The sequence below is a fragment of the Pseudorasbora parva genome, chromosome 9 (assembly GCF_024679245.1).
Source record: "Pseudorasbora parva isolate DD20220531a chromosome 9, ASM2467924v1, whole genome shotgun sequence".
NCBI lineage: Eukaryota > Metazoa > Chordata > Actinopteri > Cypriniformes > Gobionidae > Pseudorasbora > Pseudorasbora parva.
Window position 1 is genome coordinate 45,868,379 of NC_090180.1, and position 21,372 is coordinate 45,889,750.

Below are 21,372 nucleotides of genomic sequence, written 5' to 3' on the forward strand. Positions count from 1 at the left end.
TAAAAGTCTGGTTCGGAGCCAGTGATAAACAGACACTCTCTGAAGCCTGTCTGGCAGGAGAAGTGTGAATTATATGGACCGTCCCACATCACAGGTGTCAAGCATGTGGTGTGCAGTAGATGTTTACAGCCCTTGTTCATTGTGCCCTGGTTTTGAGCATCCTCAGACCCCGTCCAGCGAGAGAGGGGGAGATCCAAGAAGCGATTAGAGTCTACGGTAATCCGACCCATCCAGTGATCAGTGTTCTGGTAGAGGAGGAGTCTCACACACAGGGAGGAGAACAACTGACAGGGACGGAGGAGAGTTCACCATGCGCACACCCCTAAAAACATACACGCAAACTCCTGCTCTCACACATCGCTTTACACACACGCAGGGATCTTACACATGAGAGAGGACAACCAAACCAGGATTTGGACAGCCTGTAAGCTTCACATGGCACATGGTAAGTCTGGAAGCGCAGCTTATTCTAAGTACCTTATAATTATATGTTCATATGTTCATATTTAATTTGGATTTGCAGTTTAAATAGGAATGTTGAGAAGCGTAAAGTGAGAAAAACATTTCATTTTGATAATTTATTTCAGGCTAAAATTCTAAACTTTCTAAAAGCATTTTGTCGTAAAAAGAGTCAAGTGCCTAGTCTAACCAATACATGAAGGTGAAGATCTGAAATATCCTGGCTTAACTTAACAGCTCTGTTGCAATCCCTTGGATGCCGTGCTGTCTACATAGGCATCTTAACCGAGAGGAACCTCATAAGGGATTGATTTGAAACGCTCTACATAGGGACCAACTCTTTACAAATAACGCTTTGCATGAGAGACTTGACTCAGTCATGATTGACTTTGATAGAGTTTGCATGTTGCCAAGCAAACAATATGATACTCTACTAAAAGACACAAATAGGGTAAAATGGTCATTTTTTTTATAGATTTGACTACTTTAACAATAATTCTATTCAATAATATAGGAGAAGCCTTGAAGTGCTCGGTTTTGCATTAGAGTAAACGGTAACCTTATTTTAGAGTTCAATTCTCACTATTAACTAGTTGGTTATGCATATTACTAGTATATTGTATGTTTATTATTAGTAGTATGTAAGCACATATTAATACCTTATTGTGCATTACCAAATTCTACATCCCTTAATCCCTTAAACAAAAACTAACAGGCAATAAAGAGTTTATTAAGATAAAAGTCATAGTTAATAGTGAATGTGTTCCCCATACTAAAGTGGTACAAAGTAAACACATCCACCTGCTATTTCTGCTGCTGTCTTTGTCATACCAAGTGTTCATTCTACCAATTTGGGATTTTGTTTCAGATCTGAAATCCTAAAAACGGCCCGGAATCAGCCTCACTGGTGTAAATTGCAAAGCCGAGATCAACTAGTCTTAGACTTGCGTAACCTAAACCAACTATGTCAAAGGATGAGGAAATTCCGAGCCCACCTCCAGAGTGGCCGGAAGAAATTTTAGTGTAAACATATATCGGAAAAGCCTGGAGGAGAAGTCATCATGAGAAGGAATCTCTAAGACACTGGTATAGTACTTATTATCCATACACAGCAACCCGCAGAAGGCTCTTGTTATCGACTTGTTTTTACATGGATGTACAGCGTGGATGGACAGCACACACTAGCACCTCCAATCCTGCCTCCATGAGGGATTTGCCCTCCCCACCTGTTGCCTGAGGTCAAGCCAACACAACACCACCCTGATAAGTCTGGCTTAGCTGGCCACTTGGTAAGGACACATCTTCTTTTGTTAGCATAAGCTGCCGCTTACAGCCGGGGTGTTAAACACTGCAGATCGCCACAGATTCAGAGAGCGCAACTGTGCCAGAGCGCATACATTGTGATTAGTAAACAGGTTGTTTCATTAACCGAATTAAGATGCTGAAGTTTTCCGTACTTGAGGAAGTTGTATCATCTCGGAGACATCTGCATGTGTCTCTCGATAGGCGCTGGAAATCATATATTGTTTTATCAGAGAGTGAAAGGAAATCTGTTTGGGTGTTTTTTACATTAGACCACAACAACGTCCCTAAGGAGAACCTTTGATTCCTGTCCTAAACCTTCAGTCCATACATCACTTACAGTCCATTTGAGTTCAACAAGCTTGACAAAGGCTTTTTTTATCCCATACCTTTGAAAAGCGGATTTTAGGGGCAGATATAGAGGTATTTATGGAGAGTTCAATGTAAACCAGGTTAGAAGCTTCCACGGTATCTGAAGGTATTTAGGGACTCCCTTCGGGTTAATACACATTCACTCTTGTGCTGGAAAACAACATATTTTATGCAACGTTTGCAAAAATATGCTAACTTTGTTGCATTATTTTCCTGTTATAACTGTAAAGCTGCTTTGAAACAATCTGTATTGTAAAAAGCGCTATATAAATAAAGGAGACTTGACTTATGTTCAGTAATATTATCGATTTGACTGCAGAGAACAAGACTGAATTGAGCTGGACTATGACAGTATTGACTTCATTAGGGATGATTTTTAGCTGAATTCAGCTCATTTCATATTTGATGAACTTAACACAGTTAGAGCTTGTTCACACAGAACACGTTTTTGCTAGAGATGCCCGATCGGCAGATACATGTTCATTTTTAATATTAGCGTTATCTGCCCGATAAGAAATTTTAACCAATAGATAATGGATTATTTCCTTCGGCTGAGACACTTCAGAGGTGCACGGTTCGCCATGATGGTTTTGAATGGCTTATAAACATTATTGCAAATCACTGAAAATACAGTTCAGAGTAACATGTGCAGCGCAAGTCTGTCATATAGGCTACATACAATTATAAAGAGAACATTATAATTGTGTGCTTGGGATTTAATGGAGAGACTTTTCTTTTTGTAATCAGGCTCTCCAAAATTATATAAAAATGTGTATATATATCAGTTACTGGCTTTCAAATATACTTTTATCGGTTATCAGTATCGACCAAAATTTCAATATCTGTGCATCGCTAGTTTTTGCTTTGAAAAATGTGAGACACAGGCAGTGAAATGGGGGGAAAATGCAAGGTCTTGAGATGCATTTTTTAACAGTTGAACTGATTTTAACTTTAACGGTGTGTTTTAGAAAGCTGTGTCATGCGCACGATGCTGCAAAATACGCAAGATGTGATCGGTTATACACATCCATAGTGTGTTTTCATAGAAAAACAATGGAAAAGTAGTGCATTGGAATGAAAAAACGCATTCTGCGTGAACGACCCCTTATTGAACAGACAACTAAACAACAAAACGTAATTTACTAGAAGTTCTGACAAAATGCTAATGGATGCAGTCTATTTAAAATGTTTAATCAAATAGAATGAAAATTGTTTTTTTATTGAATAATTAAAAGTCGCATTATGTCATTATTTGTTTTTGAACGAATCTCCTGAATGAGTTATTCAGAGACATACATTTTTATGTCACTTGTTGCCACCTTTGATTCACTATCTTAGTTTGAAGTGGCAAGTTACTTGTGATCGCTATTGTAGACATCAGTGATTATATCCAAGCTATACACTTTTATCTTATTACTTTTGTGATCATTATAATATATGTAACTCACAAATAACAATACTGTGTGGTTGAAAAGACTGTTTGTGAAGTTGTTTTACATGATATCTGCTCTCTCTGGATCAGCGGCAGCTCCAACACAGATTTGAACGTCCCGGTGTGATTTATCAAAGATAATAGACATAGACAAATGGTTGTCATTTAGGAATTTGATCGCGTGGGTGTTTAAATTGTCAAAAGATTGCAGTCATAATTCAATCATGCAGCTCTAATTTGCATCATTTATTCTGTTATTTTCCTGTTTATTATGGTGAAGACGCTTTGAAGCAATCTGTATTGTATAAAGCGCTATCTAAATAAATGTGACTTGACTTGGCAAAATCTACTGGACCCCTGCCATAGTGAACAAAGGAAATCTGAAACTGGTTGTAACACCACAAATATTCACTAGGGTTACTATTATTGCAGATTGTGATTGTTACCTCTCGTTTAAAGGCTGGCATGTGGCAGCTGACCGGTAACGATGACCTGATCATAATCGTCAGTGTGATCTGGTGCATTTTAGGGTGGCAGTGCCATGGCAGGTTAAGCTTATATTCACTTGAGCCTTTCAACTCCTATAACCTGGGATTCAATCGGGCTTAGTTTGCAAGCCTGATGAAGGCACATGCTGTAAAATCGATGCTTTCGCCCACACTCTTTCCTGCGACCTCAGAGGGAACTCTCAAAATCCGCTTGCAGGTGCAGCGTTGCGCATTCAAAACACGATCCTAAGCTTTTGACATCTTGTTTTGAGCCCTGCACATTTTGCAAGATAGAAGATCTTGGATGGGTGCGTTTGTTTTTTCTGCCTGTCCTGCTACGACACGCTCAGCGAAAGCTGCATTCAAGTGAGCCAGTCGCTAATCATCAGGACTTTTAAAATGCCATCACACACAATGGCAGCAGAGTTTTATTTAAGTACGATCCGCTCTTCAGCACGCAGATCTGTCTGGATTGAGGCTATCCCCAGCTTTGGCTTGCGAAAGCAAACATTCATGGCATTAAACCCAGACCGTAAAATTCCACGATGCAACTGATTTACGGTTTACAGATTTGACTATCCATTTATAATATCTGATAACACAGCTGTTGTCAAACAAAAAACAAAACAACTCTGGAAGTTCTAAATCATGTATACGTGATTAAAACAATGTTGAATACATTGCGGTTCAGTGATCATTAATCAGGATGTGATATGCAAAGGTCACGTCCTTTTCGACCATTGATCACTGGAGTGATGCACATGTGCATGTCTCTCCCTCATGCATCTGGGCCTTTATTCCTGTCAGATGTTCCAGACTTTCCCTAAACGAGGTACATTTTTACAACCAGCCACAAATAATAACCGGGGTAAAGGATGGCAGGAAATGCACTCTGAAACACGGAGCGGGTGAAATGACCACTCTAACCTTGGGAAACTTGGTTATATGATGATATCAAATTCCAGCCGCAGTAAATCCTCAGTGGAACCACAAATCAAACCTCCGAACTCAACTGTTGACTTCATGGCTGAGCCCACACGGAAACTGCTAGGACTGAAATGCCTATCATTCACAAACTACTACACATCGCCTGTTCTTTGTGTGTTTGTTTAGTAAATAAAATGTGGAAATTGAACATGCTTTCAGATAACAATACCAGTGTAGGTGTCTTAAAATGGAAAGTTAACCAAAACAAATGTAAATATTCAGTTTCATGTTGTTCCAAACTTGTATTTCGTATATTTGGAAGTTGGTGTAAAAACAATATGGGAACCCATTGAATTTCATCTTTTGTGTTCATACTGGTTTGGAACGACATGATGGTTAGCATAATGACATCTTTGTGTGAAACGTCCCACATTTTAAATGGTGTAATTTCACTCCACTGACTTTCCTCCTAAAATCTGCATGAAAAATGTAAAAAATGCCTTAAAAGGATAGTTGCTTTAAAGGGACTGACCCTTATGTTGTTCCAAACCTGTGTGACTGATATTATGTACGTTAAACTGGCTTCCGCCTTCCAGCCATACTCTTCCATTAAAAAAAGTGGCGCAATAGTCCAGAGATCCAAACAAACGTCAATCTGTTTGGCAGAAATATACAAGTGTATGGGTGTCTCTGGTTCCCTACAAATGTAGAAATTAAGAAATATAAAGTTACAACATTATATAATGTTGCTGAATTAAAGGGTTACTTCAGCGATTAGCATATGGCTTTGTATCAGTAGAAACCCTGGAAAATATTCAAATTATTGTGCTTTCCCCCCTCATATCTCCCTGAGACGAGAGATTTATGCATTTTATTTCTGGAAAAATTCCTCCTATGATGCAAAATGACGATTTTTGCATCATAGGAGGAATGTTTGCCCAAAGGCTAAAGACTACAGCCAGCAGAGGGAGCTATTTCCGCATGTTTTGAATCCGGCATTGGGGGATGGGAGATTACACTCAGCTTGCAGGGAGAGCTCAGCTTGCAGACAGGATCATTTAAACGGAGCTATGGTGAGCAATGTAAGTCTTTTAACTTCTCAAATTCATTTCTATGAAAGTTAAACTTGCAAAGGCATGAACTGAAACGCGCCAGACTGAACTCACGTTGTGAATGTATGCCGCGAGTGTAGTCGCGATTACCTCAGCTCTCATCACTCGTGCAGTTAGTGCTCAGTGCTGTGATACTCGTGCGGTGACTCGCTCATTATATTGAACAGACACGTTCAGTTTTTAATTGTAGTGTCTTCTCAAACTCAGTGACTGTAATGAAGTTGGTAGCGTTGGGAATGGCCTCACAGGGCAGCGAAGCATTCTGGGAATTGTAGTCTTTCATCCCCATGGGACAAAAATACATTTTCTGTCTTTTCTCAGTCTAGAAGACACCAAATTCAAAAATAATTTCACATTTCTACTGCATTGATGACCCAGTTTAAATACAGATTCATCTTCCCAGCGCTGAAGTACCCCTTTAAGATATACACTCACCTAAAGGATTATTAGGAACACCAGTTCAATTTCTCATTAATGTAATTATCTAATCAACCAATCACATGGCAGTTGCTTCAATGCATTTAGCGGTCCTGGTCAAGACAATCTCCTGAACTCCAAACTGAATGTCAGAATGGGAAAGAAAGGTGATTTAAGCAATTTTGAGCGTGGCATGGTTGTTGGTGTCAGACGGGCCGGTCTGAGTATTTCACAATCTGCTCAGTTACTGGGATTTTCACGCAGAACCATTTCTAGGGTTTACAAAGAATGGTGTGAAAAGGGACAAACATCCAGTATGGGGCAGTCCTGTGGGCGAAAATGCCTTGTTGATGCTAGAGGTCAGAGGAGATTTTACCCATTTCTCTGTCTTTATTACTATCGATATAGTCTCTGATATCTTACGGTCCAACTCATCTGACGCCCTTCCGATGCATTCTTCCTCTTCTTCATCTTTGCTCCGCTGTAGATTAGGGATATTATTCAGTCTTATTATGCCACTTTCATCGTCGCTCACATCGTCTCTAGAGCCGGCCAGAGCGCTGCTTAAATAATTAGCCACGTGTCCCTTGGAGGGCGGGTCAATAACAAAAACCAGTATGGAAATACACACAGAAAAAACAAGGTGATTTCATCCTCAAAATGTACGCTTTCGAATATACCATAACTGCTACCTCAAACACGGAGAGGCTTCTTCATGATTTCAACTAACAGATTCTGCAAAAAATAACATTTTGAAAAACAAAACAAAGCTTCTTTCTCATTTTGCTTAAAAGTAGAGCTGCCGACTTGCGTCCCTGGTTTCCGTGACGGGTCAAATATGTACGGTCTTTGATATTTACCTCTGTGCTGCGTACATGATCATTACTTGGAATGATCCTTGTAACATGTCCCACCGGCCACAAGGCTTTGGGTAGTTGAGGGTCAAAAACCATAACTACTTGTCCTGTTGTGAGATTAGGAGAAGAATTCTGCCATATATGACTGATGAAGTACTTCCGGATTAACTGGCTCCAGAAGTGATCAGCTATTACCTGGCTGTATCAGTAGTGCTTGTGTCACAATTGATCACTTGGTGCATTCACGGCTTGTGGAAGGGAGGCATCCCGTCAGCCCATCAGCTGCTACTTGGGTGTGATTGGATCAGGATCAGAGATGTCCAATGACACACATCCCAAAGGTTTTGAGTTCATAATGTCCTCAACTTCAATCAGTACAGTCCTGAGAACCTCTTCTGAAAATGTATCAGGTCTTTTAAGACAACTTGTAGTAAGGCCTTAATCGATTTGATTTCTCTCGCCCATGCTTCTCCGAAGTGGGGAACATGCGGAGGGTCAAATTTGAAATCAATATTCTGCTTAGCTAGCTGTTCTTGTAGCTCAGGTTTCAGAGTAGTAAAGGCTTCCCTGTAGTTCCCTCTCTCTTCCACAAAAGTTTGTGCCTTGATAACAGAGAAGTTCATAAGGCTTGCCTTGTCTTGCTTCAAATCTTCTGAGTGCCAGTAAAAAGGAATCTGTGTCCATTCTACAGAGAAGGTCTAAGTGTATGCACCTTGTTGTTAGGCATTTAAATGTAATACCCCAATGTTTATGTCATCCCCCATTTTTCTGTGATAAGGACCAGTCAGTCAACTCCAGTGGACCAAAAGGGGGGTTTAAAGAGAGGCAACCGTGCTAATGGCAGATCAGCCATTTTAGGCAAAGTTGGTTTCTGACACTACTTGATACACTTTGTAAACTTGCTTTAATATTTTTTGACAGCTTGTCTACCCTTTAGGATCCAATAAGTCCTCCTCAGTTCAGAGAAAACTCTATCTGGGTCCGCATGGAGAAGCAGATGGTCAAAGTCTTTGATCAGTAACTATGTTACTGGGTGATTGGGTTTGAGCACTTTTGGGTGCATTTCATACTCCTGTAATATTTCTGCTTTACAAAGTCAGCCTCCAAAACGAATCACACCAAGGGATTGGAGAAAGGGTTTGCAGGCGGCTACTGATTTCTGCACCTGAAGTGCTTTGAGTTCTTCAGGAAAGCTCTCAGTGTAACTTTTGAATACGTACATTAGCAGGCATGGATGGTGCAATCTCTCCATGAATGTGCCGGTATGCAGCATCCACAAGCTTATTCCAAGATTCACAGAAGGTGGTTTTGAGTAGCTCTTCTCTTTCATCACAGTGTAGTAGGGGCATGCAAGCCATTGATCTGTAGGTTAAAAAAAGGAAAGAGGGGCCATCCCATCAGCGGCAGGGACAATTACAACAATGTTCTTCCTCTTGGTATATATTCTGCAGGATTGCTGTTGGAATCAACATACCTCCAGTTTTCAGTCATTCTGGTTCCCACAAACACTTTATACTGGCAAGACTTTGATTTTATCCAGTTCAGTACTATTGTAGAGTCAGACCACATTGTCGTTTGTCTGAGGCTGAGGCTGAGTTCAGTGTTCAGTACTCGAGCTAACGGTGCTCCAGTTAGTGTAGCAAAGAGCTTTATGGGGGGGGTCGGGGGGGGGGGTCGAAGCTGTTTTTTTCGATGCAACCCAGGACCTGGCCCTAAAAGATATTTGAACGTCGCCCTGCTCATCCTCTGCTCTAAGATAGGCAGCTGACCCATAGGCCTTCTCTGAAGCATCACAGAAGACGTGAAGACTGATTACAGCAGAGTGAATGTCAGCACATAATGGGAAGTAGCATCTCTACAGGCATATGTTCGGTAGGTTGGGCAGTTCATTTTCCCATGTTTGCCATACAGAGAGGATCTTGTCGTTAATAGGATTATCCCATCCTCCATCTCTCTTCAAGGGAGCCTGAATGAGGACTTTGGTTTGTGTGGTGTATGGAATAATAAATCCAAAAGGATCTTTTTGACAGGCATTCGTTACACAGCACGGGCTGCACATCGTTCCAAATGTCCGGCCTGCTTTCTCTCTCCATGTTCCTCCAAATGAAACAAACTAGTGGTCTATCCTCAGAGAGAAGCCTCACCTAATGGAACATGGCTTTAATGTCCCCACTGATTGGTACAGCAAGGTCTCTAAACTGTAAAATTACACCAAGCAGTGATGGACCTAGGGTAGGTCCAGGTAGCAGATTGTCATTCAGACAGGTTTGCTGGTAGTGGCAGGAACAGTTAAAGACCACCCTGGTTTTGCCTTTGTGGTATACTATGTGATGGGGTATATACCTGGATGCGTTAGCTTCGCCTAATGTGATCTTCATAGCATAACCAGCTTTTTCCAGTGGTCTCAACGTTATACACAGAAGCTTGTTCAGGATTACAGCTCAGTTTGTGTACGGTAGATCTAAGAAGAGCCATTACAGCAGTGAGGGGAAGCTTAGAGGCATAAAGCATTCTTTCGACAGATAAGAGGTATAGCATAACGTCTCACTCCATCCACTAGGACGCGTGCAGATTTCTCTACAAGCATTTCCATTGCAGCTTGATCTTGCTTGGAACGTTTCATATCCTTGATGTTCTGTAAGGCAATGTGTGTTTCTAGGCCTTTCTTGAGTAGGAGGAAGTCGCTCTCCTTTCCTGAAGAGAAGGGTAACAGCTAAGGTTTCGGTGTGCCATAGGAAGCAGTGACAGCCATCTCCATAAAACTAGGCATGGCAGACAGATTTTTAGGTAGTCAATGTAGAGGCTTGCATGGGAGATGAGTAGCCAAGGGCTGGAGCTGGTACATATTGTGGCATGATATAAGAAGAATGAGGCAGATGACCTAGTGCAAATGATCGCTGGGGTGGAGAATGGTATGCTGATTGGGTTGTTGGCGGATACGGAGAGAATGGAGCCATTGTTGGTTGCTGTGCTGGAATGGGATGCGCTTGATTTACTGTTGGCGGCCACAAGAAGGACTGCATTGCCGGTAACTGCAGTTGAAGCTTCACTTGTGAAGGCATCTGAGGCATTGAACATGACCTAGGAATTTGCTTGGGTTACCCAGCTGGTTGAAGCCATGGCACAGATGCTGGACAAGCAGCACTGAAGGTAGAGAACTGAAAGTCCCTGGATTTTGTTGAGCCACTGAGGGCTGAGCTAACTGCAGAGCAGTCATAATCAACTCAGATGGCTCACTGCGTTGTATAGCTTCATCAGGGTTTAAGCAGTGTATGACTGAAATGGGGGAATGGGTCAATTCACTTTCCAAGTGATAATCAGGATTGACAGGTAAGGAAGAGGGACTTTCATAATGCAAAGAAGGTCTTTTTTCACAATGGTATTGCTATAATATAATATAATATAATATAATATAATATAATATAATATAATATAATATAATATAATATAATATAATATAATATAAAATATAATATAATATAATATAATATAATATAATATAATATAATATAAAATATAATATAATATAATATAATATAATATAATATAATATAATATAATATAATAAATTTTTTGTCCCTAAAACACTCTTGTGTGCAGGACTAATTTCTTACACATCTCATCCCAAGCCTCTGTTGCTAATTTAAAAAGGTATTTTTAGAGCTAGTATCCCAGACTTGTGCAGACTAATGCAGTTATTAGAAAGAAAGGGAGAGAGAGACATTAAGTGTGTGTGAATGACCTGAGTCTGTGCGTCTCTGTGTTCGGCAGCAGCGTCTCTAATAGTGAAACTGTAAGTTTATCTGCTTCAAGAACAGCGCCGTTATTCCCTCGCCAGTGAGAAACGTCATGTAGCTTTTAAGTTGTTAAACTATTTTACTGATAAAATGATCAGAGCAGCGCTGACAACACATTTCTGTGCGTGTCTGTTTTGTATGTGTGTGTGTTTGAGTGGGAGACCGAACAGTGGGAGTGGAAGATTGAAACCTACATAGCCAAATAAAACAATTTTGTGGCAGAAAAACATGGAAATAATTTGTGGTACGTGCCGTACGTCTTAGAACGGTCGTCGGTTCTTGCTGAAGAGATACTCAGCTACTCATCTGTGGCAGCGCTTTTATTTAACATTTTGCGAGGAATAAAAGTTTACATAAAGTATGTGGTTTCAACATCCAGGTGCATTTATACCTGTTCAGTTTCGCTTGAAACATGTCTCAGATCACCTCCTGAAGAGGTTGAGTGGTTGGATTTAAATGCATCCCTAAAGTGTTTCTGAGGGCATTTACATCTGGTCTTTTCACGATCGGATAGTTATGCTGCCAAAAGAGAGATCAAATGGAGATCTTGTCGTCTTTAGTGCATTTAAATTACACTGCTTATGAATAAAATTGGCAAACATTCAAAAAGTTAAATAAAAACAAGGTAATCCTTGCCATCCTCATGCCATCCATCCATCCGTCTTTCTATCCATCTGTCCGTCCGTCCATTTATCCATCTATCCTTCCATCTATGTCTTTTTATCTATCTATTCATCTGTCCATCCATGCATCATCCATCTCTATCTTTCTCTCTAGCCAACATTTTTAAAATTAGAATCATATGAATATCTTTAAATTTCAATTGACTCGAATTCTGCTTGCATTCAAATTGCATTGTAGAAAAAGTATTAAGTTGCAATTTAAAAGTCACTTAATTCAGTTCTGAATGGCACACAACTATATATGGCATCTATACACTACATTTTCACATTGAAATGACAGCATGCAACTAACGCACTGTCTCAACCTCTTCATGCGTTGTCCAGCGCAGTGTAATGAGGTGTTAGTTCCAGGGTTAAAGTCAGATTTTACACTCATTCACAGGTTCAGTGCGTGACAGCTGTTGTATTTCAGACATAGCATCCACACATGGACTGGCTAACCTCCAAATACACAAACTAAATGCTAAATGGTGTCTTTTGCAGCTGTGGACTAACACTTCCAGTAAACATGCGATTTCTGAGAGCAGATGCTCAGAGACTTTGTCAATGTTTATAGCTCATTTTGAAATTAAGCCCAAATGTGACATGTTTAGTTTATATGTAACATTTAGGGTCAGCAGATGAAAGGATACATTAGCATAATAACTGATAACATAGCATGCTAACTGCTCCTCTGTTTAAATGTGCATTCAGAAATTAAATACAGAGACTAGGAAGGCGTGTCAACAATAGATGTTGAAATAGTTGATTATGTAGTCTAGTTATGTAACCACTGGCAGATTTGAGAGTGACCCACTTCAACTGCTGCAAGCATTTTTATATACAGAAGCTCCAAAAAGTATTTGGAAACTTTTGAACACACAAGTCACACTTAAAAATGTCTGAACTGAATTACAATAGATAATAAATAACAAAGCAAGTGTCTCAAATGTGACAGGATCATTTCTCTTTACTAAATTCACTTTCCTTCATTCTTGTTGAAGTTCATTCAAAGTGTTTGTGCTTTTAATCAGTATATGTGCTTTTATCTTTTATCCAATGCAATTCATTCAGAAAGTAAGTTTACGAATACATGCCTTGTATGACTACGTAAAGTTACTAATTAAAATATTAGTAAGTCCGTTATTAAGCAAAATATGTCTGTTGTCACAGGTTCAGTGTTCTGGGTCGACAGCTGAGACAGCTGATAGACAGCATCTATCTATCTATCTATCTATCTATCTATCTATCTATCTATCTATCTATCTATCTATCTATCTATCTATCTATCTATCTATCTATCTATCTATCTATCTATCTATCTATCTATCTATCTATCTATCTATCTATCTATCTATCTATCTATCTATCTATCTGCAGACCTAAGAAATATAAAAACTGTAAAAAAATAAAATTAAAAACGTTAAAAAAATCAGGTCTCCAATTGAAAATTTTCTAGTGACTGAACACATCTAAAAAAAATTAGTTGGCCGAATTTAATTTATGTGATTTCAATTCCATCAATTCACAGATTTTAAATTCGGCCAGTTGAAAAATTTAGATGTGATCAGTCACTAGAAAATTTTCAATTGGAGATTTTTTTTTTTTTTTCAGTGAACCAATAAACGTTCTAAAATTCAAAACACAATAATAAACAGTGTCAAAAAGGCAAGATTTTTTTCAGTATATCTGAACTCTGCAAGAAGTAGTGTGTGTGTGTGTGTGTGTGTGTGTGTGTGTGTGTGTGTGTGTGTGTGTGTGTGTGTGTGTGTGTGTGAGCCTGTTTATGTGGTTTATGAGGACACAAATTTGTATAACTACATGGGTATAACACTGGTATTACCCTATAAATGTGGTTTATGAGGACATATCAAATGTCCTCATAATTCAAATGGCCTTAAAAACATACTAAATTATGTTTTTTTGAGAAAGTAAAAATGCAGAATGTTTCCTGTGATGGGTAGGTTTAGGGGTAGGGGCAGTGTAAGGGGATAGAAAATACGGTTTGTACAGTATAAAAACCATTACGCCTATGGAGAGTCCCTGTAAACCACATAGACCAACATGTGTATGTGTGTGTGTGTGTGTGTGTGTGTGTGTGTGTGTGTGTGTGTGGTGTCGACAGTGAGATTAGCCCGGCCGGCTGCTTCCACACCCCGCGAGCCAATCCCAGGTGTTAGCCCACGTGATGTGAGATAAAGCAGGCCGCATTAGTGCTAATCCCAGCCTGATCTTTGGAGTGTGTTCCTGCCTCCCTTCTGCCACCCAGTCACCTCCTATCCGCCCTGAGGTGGACACGACGGTGCGAGGCTGTTCTGTTCAATGAAGAGCGGAAAGTAGGCGTCACGCTTCATCAGAATTCATTATGTATTAAATTTCTTCACCTTTCACAGAGTATTTGATGCTCTGACACACAGCTTATGCGTTTATGGAGACGCCTGATGTAATATGTGAATGGAAGGGCAGAAAATTTGAAATGATTTGATTACTGTAAAATGAAAAACAGGGTTTTTACACTCGTCTATTTATTTAACAATTTTTGTGGCAAAAAGATCCTCAGCAATTCACATACAACCAGAAGATTTAAACACATTCAAAAGTAGTGGGAAACCCAGAAAACTGCCAAATATGTTTTAGATAGCAATAATTCAAGTTTCATTTACTGGAAATAGTGAGAAACTACAGGTTTCCTGACTTCTCTCCATCAGTGGAAAGTTGAAACATCAAGTGAGATGCTTTCCAGAGCTGATAGAGGCTTGCTCAGGAAACTCAGGATAGTTAGTCACACTTTACGTTTTTAAATCATTTGCAATTGCCGGGCGGTAGAAAATCTTGCGCACACAGTCATATAAATTACAGCTGGCCGTGTTGAAGTTAACAACAGAAAAGTTGACTTTATGGGTGGGCGGTGCTGAACCTACAAAACCTCAAATCACGTATGTGTAATATCATACCACGGTAACAGTATAATTCACAGCATAGTTGGTTTTGGCAGAAATACAACACAAAATGGTTCATGTATTAAATAACCATGTGGCAATTGTGTAGTACAGTGAATTAAATATATTACCACTTTAATTTGGAACTTGACAGACACAAACCAAAAGATCATATTCACAAATTATGAAAAATCACACTTAAAAAAACGAATAAACAGACAATTCCGGCTGTACGAGCCAGTCGCTGTGAAAGAGCAGATGCACAGGTAAGGGATAATGTACAGCCAGACGGTTGTTATCTCAGAATAAACCAGACAGGGTGATCATCTTGCATCACTCTGAAGTGCCTTATTTTGCGATTAACAACCAGCTGGATGTAAATGATCCCGGTTATTACATGACAACTTTCCACAAAAGTCAATAATTAGACACTTAGGGCCCTATTTTACCGATCTGAGCTCATGGTCTGAAGCGCATGCCGAAGGTGCACTTAGTGCTTGTCCGAATCCGCTTTTGCTAGTTTAACGATGGAAAAAATGGTCGGTGTGCACGGCGCATGGTCTAATATGGTTGTCCCTAGTTTAAGGCCCCATTTACACTGCATAGTGTAATGTTCATGACATGTGAACATGTAAGCAGGAATAAAAACGCTTGAATTACAATATCAATCGGATCAGATCGGATTTAAGCCTCACTCATATGTGGGAATAAATCCTATATGATTCAGATACGTGCATTTGCGCCTAACATGTAAACGGTCAAATCGGATATTTCCCAGTAAATGCGAGTCAAACGTCATTGAAAAAAGGACAGAGGCGAATGACGTCAACTCAGGTGAACACGAACTGCGATCACATGACACTAATGGCGCGATGGAAGATGACAGCAATGTTTTGCTGACCTTTAAAGTCCTACCAAAATATTTAATAATAATTACATCTGCTTCCATTGCCAGTTTACTTCCTTTTCCGGGTCAGAACATCTTGGGCTGTTTTGCCAGTGTATAGTTTAAATACAAAATTGGATATGGGTCATTTTTAAAAGATGATATAAGCGGGTCATTAAAATTAGATAAAGTCACCGAATCGGAATTTTGCATCAAAACCTGCAGTGTAAATGCAGCCTTAAAGGTCCCATTCTTTGCGATTCCATCTTTCAAACTTTAGTTAGTGTGTAATGTTGCTGTTAGAGCATAAATAATACCTGTAAAATTATAAAGCTCAAAGTTCAATGTCAAGCGAGATATTTTATTTAACTGAAGTTCCCTTTCAAAGCCGACAGCGAGCGGCCGGTTTGGACTACACCGCTGCACTTCCTGCTTTAATGACGCAACTAAAACCGGTTGTTGACGAACCCTCCGCCCACAAGAACACGCAAATTCGGGGGCGTTGTCCTTTTGCTCTCGCCGGTCGAGAATAGAAAGCGTTGTTTTTGTAGAGTGTGTTTGTCGTCGTGCCATTGAAACGCTGTTATTTTCATCCTGGAGTCAGATCACCTTTGTTTGGCCTTCCCACGGACGCTGTACGAGATCAATGGCTACAGTTTATGGTTAACTCGGTTCCAGAAAATTATAATCACAATTTAAAACTATGTGCAGCACATTTTGCTGAGGACTGCTTCCTCAATCTCAATCAGTTTAATGCCGGATTCGCAGAAAGATTATTCTTAAAAGATGACGCAGTTCCCTCTTTGTCTGGAGAAGGCGTTGTTTATGGACCACAACCGGTAAGTGTATTTTATTATTTAAGTTGGTCCGTTTAACAGTTTATGTAATTAATGACACAAAGTGCAACGCTGTTTAGCTTTGTTAACTAACGTTAGATGAAACTAATAATTGAGGTAATTGAAACTAATCCTTAGCATATAAAAGTGTAGTAATTCATTCAGACACCATCGATTGTTGGTGTTTGTAATGATCAGTTTAAACTACTGAATAGACAGCTGACGATTTTGAAACATCCAGCAAAAGTCTTTCCTGAGCAGGTTGTAATCGATCCTCTTCGATATTCTCGGGGTCTGATTCCGGCTCAAATTGATAAGGCAATATAGACATTTTTGCAATAACATTGAGCGCGCGTATCTGGTATCGCCCCGTTATGGTAAGAGACGGGACATTTCCGGGCAACATGCGCTAAGCTGCTGTCCAATCACAGCGCGGGAAGCGCTGGCCCAATCAGAACTCGTTACGTATTTCTGAAGGAGGGACTTCATAGAACAAGGAAATCATCAGGCCGTTTTTAGGACAGAGGAAACAGCGCTGTACAGATAAGTACATTGTGTGAAAAATGCTGTGTATTTTTACATGCGAAACATAAACTCATGTTATATTGCACACTGTAAACATAATCAAGCTTCGAAAACACGCGAAGAACGGGACCTTTAATGAGTCTGGGTGTGTTTTGGGCGTAACGTGCAATAAACCAATCAATTTCATCTCACATTCCCTTTAAAAACTGGCTGCGCAAAGACTTCTCCAGAGAGGGATCGTTTTATTTTTAATATTTAAAATCGTTTTTGTGGTGCTGCTCGTCCCTGTGTGTGTGTGTGTGTGTGTGTGTGTGTGTGTTATAGACACATACCTGTATTATTAACTAACACAATCAATACGGCGCTATTGACTTTAGAGCAGGTTTGTGTTGGAGAATGGTCAGTCATTTTCAGTTCCTCAAAATAGCAACGCTCTGAATAATAAGAAAAATGCTCCTAAACACGCCTGGTTTACAGACCAGACCCCAATGGGTGAACAGATAGGCGAAAGTGCATATGATATTTAAACAACGTGGCGCAGGACGTGAGAAAATGAGAACTATGAAGACGAAACAAAAAACACAAAAAAGCATGCCGGGTGTATGAAAGGGCCCAAATGTTGACTTGAAATTAAATATTTTATTAGTTCTTTAAATGCTAGGCTTCCAATCAGTTGCTTTTCTTTTCAACTTTCCATTCATCAAAAAATCCTAATAAATGTTGAAAAAAAAATGTTTTTTGTTAATAAACATAAATGTTACTTGATCATCAAATCATCATATTGAGAATGATTAGTGAAGGATCATGTGACACTGAAGACTGGAGTAATGATGATAAATTCAGCTTTGCATCACAGGAATAAACTACATTTTAAAATATGTTCACAAAAAAAAACTTATTTTACATTTTAATAATATTTCACAATAAAATAAATGCAATCTTGGTGAGCATAAAAGACTCTTCTAAAAACATCGGTTGAAAACTTTTCAATGGCAGTGTATAACGTTACACAAGATTCTGTTTCATAAAAATGTCTTCATAAAATAAAGTCTTTTATTTTATTTTCTATTAATCAAAATATAAACATATAAAAGAAAATGTACAGACTCCAGGCATTTGTACTTAGTGTACATGCAATATGATGTGCAGTTTCTTTGTTGTTATCCCACACATTTCTAGCGGTTGACACATTTGATTATATAGTAATATACACACCACAGGAGCCTTTATGTAGAAAAAGCATCTGGCTGACAGGAAAGCATCAATATCAGCCATGATCTCCAACAGACCAACGTTTGTTTATCCTATCAGAGTGCATTCAATCTGATAATATCAGACTACTGCAAAGACAATTCATCAGATTACACAGACACACACTTCTTAGAAATTTCCTGTTAAACAACCTGTCTTTGCCAAGTAGAGCTAAGATTAGATAAGATGTAAGGTGATCAGAGTTGTGACGGATGAAAAGAAACAGACATTTACTCTCTTCCAGGGAAAACGTCTGTTTGGCTTACTTATGAAAACTCAACTCTACTGAACATCCCTACTGACAAGATGGTTAATGCATTTCCCACTGAAGAGCGATAGGCTTAGACTTTACATCACAGCCATCACACATGATTAGCTACTTGCATGTGGACAAAAATATGCATAGACTGTATAAAAAAAAAAATGTAATTATTAAAAAAATAATAATAATAATAATATATATATATATATATATATATATATATATATATATATATATATATGCATATTTTATATATACACACATATATATATATATATATATATATATATATATATATATATATATATATATATATATATATATATATATATATATATATATATATATATATATATATATATATAATACACTGTAAAAAAAAAAATTGGTTTTTGTTGGTTTAACTTAAAAAATTAAGTAACCTGGTTGCCTTAAAATTTGGAGTTTATTGAAATAAAAAATTTGAGTTGATACAATGAAGGAAATTTGTTTAATAAATAGAAACTCAAAATATTATTGTATCTGAACTACATAAAAAATGTGATAAATCATGAAAATAGCACTATTTGGCATGTTTCACTGCGTCATCACAAATAAAACACACACAATTACCCAAATGCTTACACAATCTTTTAATAATATTTTAATAAAGGTTGTTGAATCTCAAAAAAATGTTCATTGTATTAACTCAAAATTTTCATTTCAATGAACTCAAAATTTTAAGGCAACCAGGTAACTTGTTTTCTAAATATTTTTTTACAGTGTATATATATAATGTTTTACAAGAATATACTATTTCAGCAGGGCCTAAAAACCTGCCAATGGCGGGTGACTTTAGAAAATTTACCAGTCATGATTTTTCTTTATCAGCCATGAAACCGTTTTCCCCAAACAGGCAAAATACCAGTGAAAATTAGGCCTGCACAATTCTGGGGAAAATATGAATCGTGGTTTGATTTTTTTTTTTTAGCTTAGAATTGATATCAAGATTCTCTGCAGTGACTTTTGTTTATTGCACACATGAACCATGACAAAACAAATTGGCAGTCCCAAAATATGTTTTGGCACATTGAATATTTCGCATCACCACCCACCACAAAAAAATTAAATAAAATAGTCCTATTGTTTTTGATCCATGTAACCTTAATTTAAGGTTGACTCCAAAAAGACTAACTTATATACATTTTTAAATATTGTTAAAAACAGTCAGTAATGACTGTAGAACAAATAATTTAATTACAAAAAAGGCACAAATAAATAGAACAGAAAAAACAAATGAAAAACAGTTCTTTTCAGGATTTTAATGGATCTAAACTAGATTTTCAGGTACAGAAATAGCTTAAAATCTCTCTTTATACTGCATTTATTTGTGCTGTTGTTTGACATTTGTTTATATATTCTTATTGTATTACTGACTTCTTAAATTTCAGAAAATTATATTTTTGTTTGTATACGCTGTCAATTATAGCTCTTTTAAAGAAAATAGAAAATGCAATCGGTGCATCTCTATACTCGCCAACGCTGATTTTTACTTGCATTCAGCGCTTGGCCAGTGCCAATTTTATTTTAGACCCTGTTTCTAATCTTTCAAATAAAAAAATTCCACATTTAATTCAATGTGTTACTTGCCATTTCTTTGTTATACTTATGTGTGAAATTTACTAGAAATTCCTTAATAGATTATACACAATTTTTACACTGATAAATTTTTTTTCCATCCAAATATTTGGTCTGTTTTTCCGGGAAAAGAAAAGCAATTAAAAGAACAAAGTGATTGGTCTCAAAACTATAATAGATATGGAATAAATGCTACAAAACTTTTGATGTAATCGGTTCTTTAGAAAAGCATGTAGAAAACATTTATTATTTGAAACCATAAGATTACTATTCTGGTTCACTCAGTATTGTGATATTATTGTATCATTTATAATAAATTGTGTTTGTTTTGGATGAATGTACCCGCTGAAGTGTAAAACATCTGCAGTTACAGGCATTGCAGCTTGTTCAAGCAAAAGTAATTTTAGTGCAAAAAAACCCAAAACCATTTTAACACACGTACATGTTGCTTCCCTGATGGTTTAATCATGAACGAATCTCCTTTGAATTTAACAACTGTGCAACTACTGAAGCCCTCTGAAATAACGACTATTACATCACTAATGTTTTACTCGCAATCAATCAGTCACAGCCGTTATATATAGATGATAATAAAACGACATCATAACATAATTCATCAAGCACACTGCAGTTAACGTCAGACTCAATAATCAGCATGAACTATGTCTCAGATTTAATTGTCCACTGCATTCATAACGGTCTGTGTAAATACAGTTAATTAGCAGAACACACTGATGGTAACAATTCATCTCAACAGGCCAATTAATCAAACACTCATCTCTGAAAACTCACACCGTGCTTTGATTATTTGTACTGAAACTAAGGGAAAGCCGAATAACCATTAGTGGGAATAACACATCAGTATGAATCTAGGAGAGTTTATTGGTTCATCAGCGCTCTTTTGTATATCCAACACTTTTTGCTGTATAGATTACCCTGGATTTCAAAATACACAAATCTCATGAAAACCATCAAGATGGTCATATTTCTCCCCAAAATAAAGAAGAAAAAACAAAACACGTTGCTTGAAGTAAATGAGGATCTATTTTGAGGATCATAAAGACGAGTTTGGGTAAAAACTAGCTAGACATTTTTTCATGACTATTCATTTAAAATAATAATCTATTTATCATCATTTGTTGGAAGTTTTAAGCGTTCAGACGTGCCAGATCTACATTTGTTCAAGTGACGAGAGTGATAATGCCATTTCCAAAACACACATCGAACGAGA

At 38.0% G+C, this 21,372-nt stretch overlaps 1 protein-coding gene across 1 annotated transcript in view; it reads left to right on the forward strand.

Moving 5' to 3' along the window:
• Positions 1-371: 371 nt before the first annotated feature.
• LOC137089285 (glial cell line-derived neurotrophic factor) overlaps positions 372-21,372 on the forward strand; it is a 37,576-nt gene continuing 16,575 nt past the window's right edge. The window contains exons 1-2 of the mRNA XM_067452826.1: positions 372-445; positions 1,328-1,748. The gene's annotated coding sequence lies outside the window, so the exon portion shown is untranslated. The remainder of the gene's footprint in view (positions 446-1,327; positions 1,749-21,372) is intronic.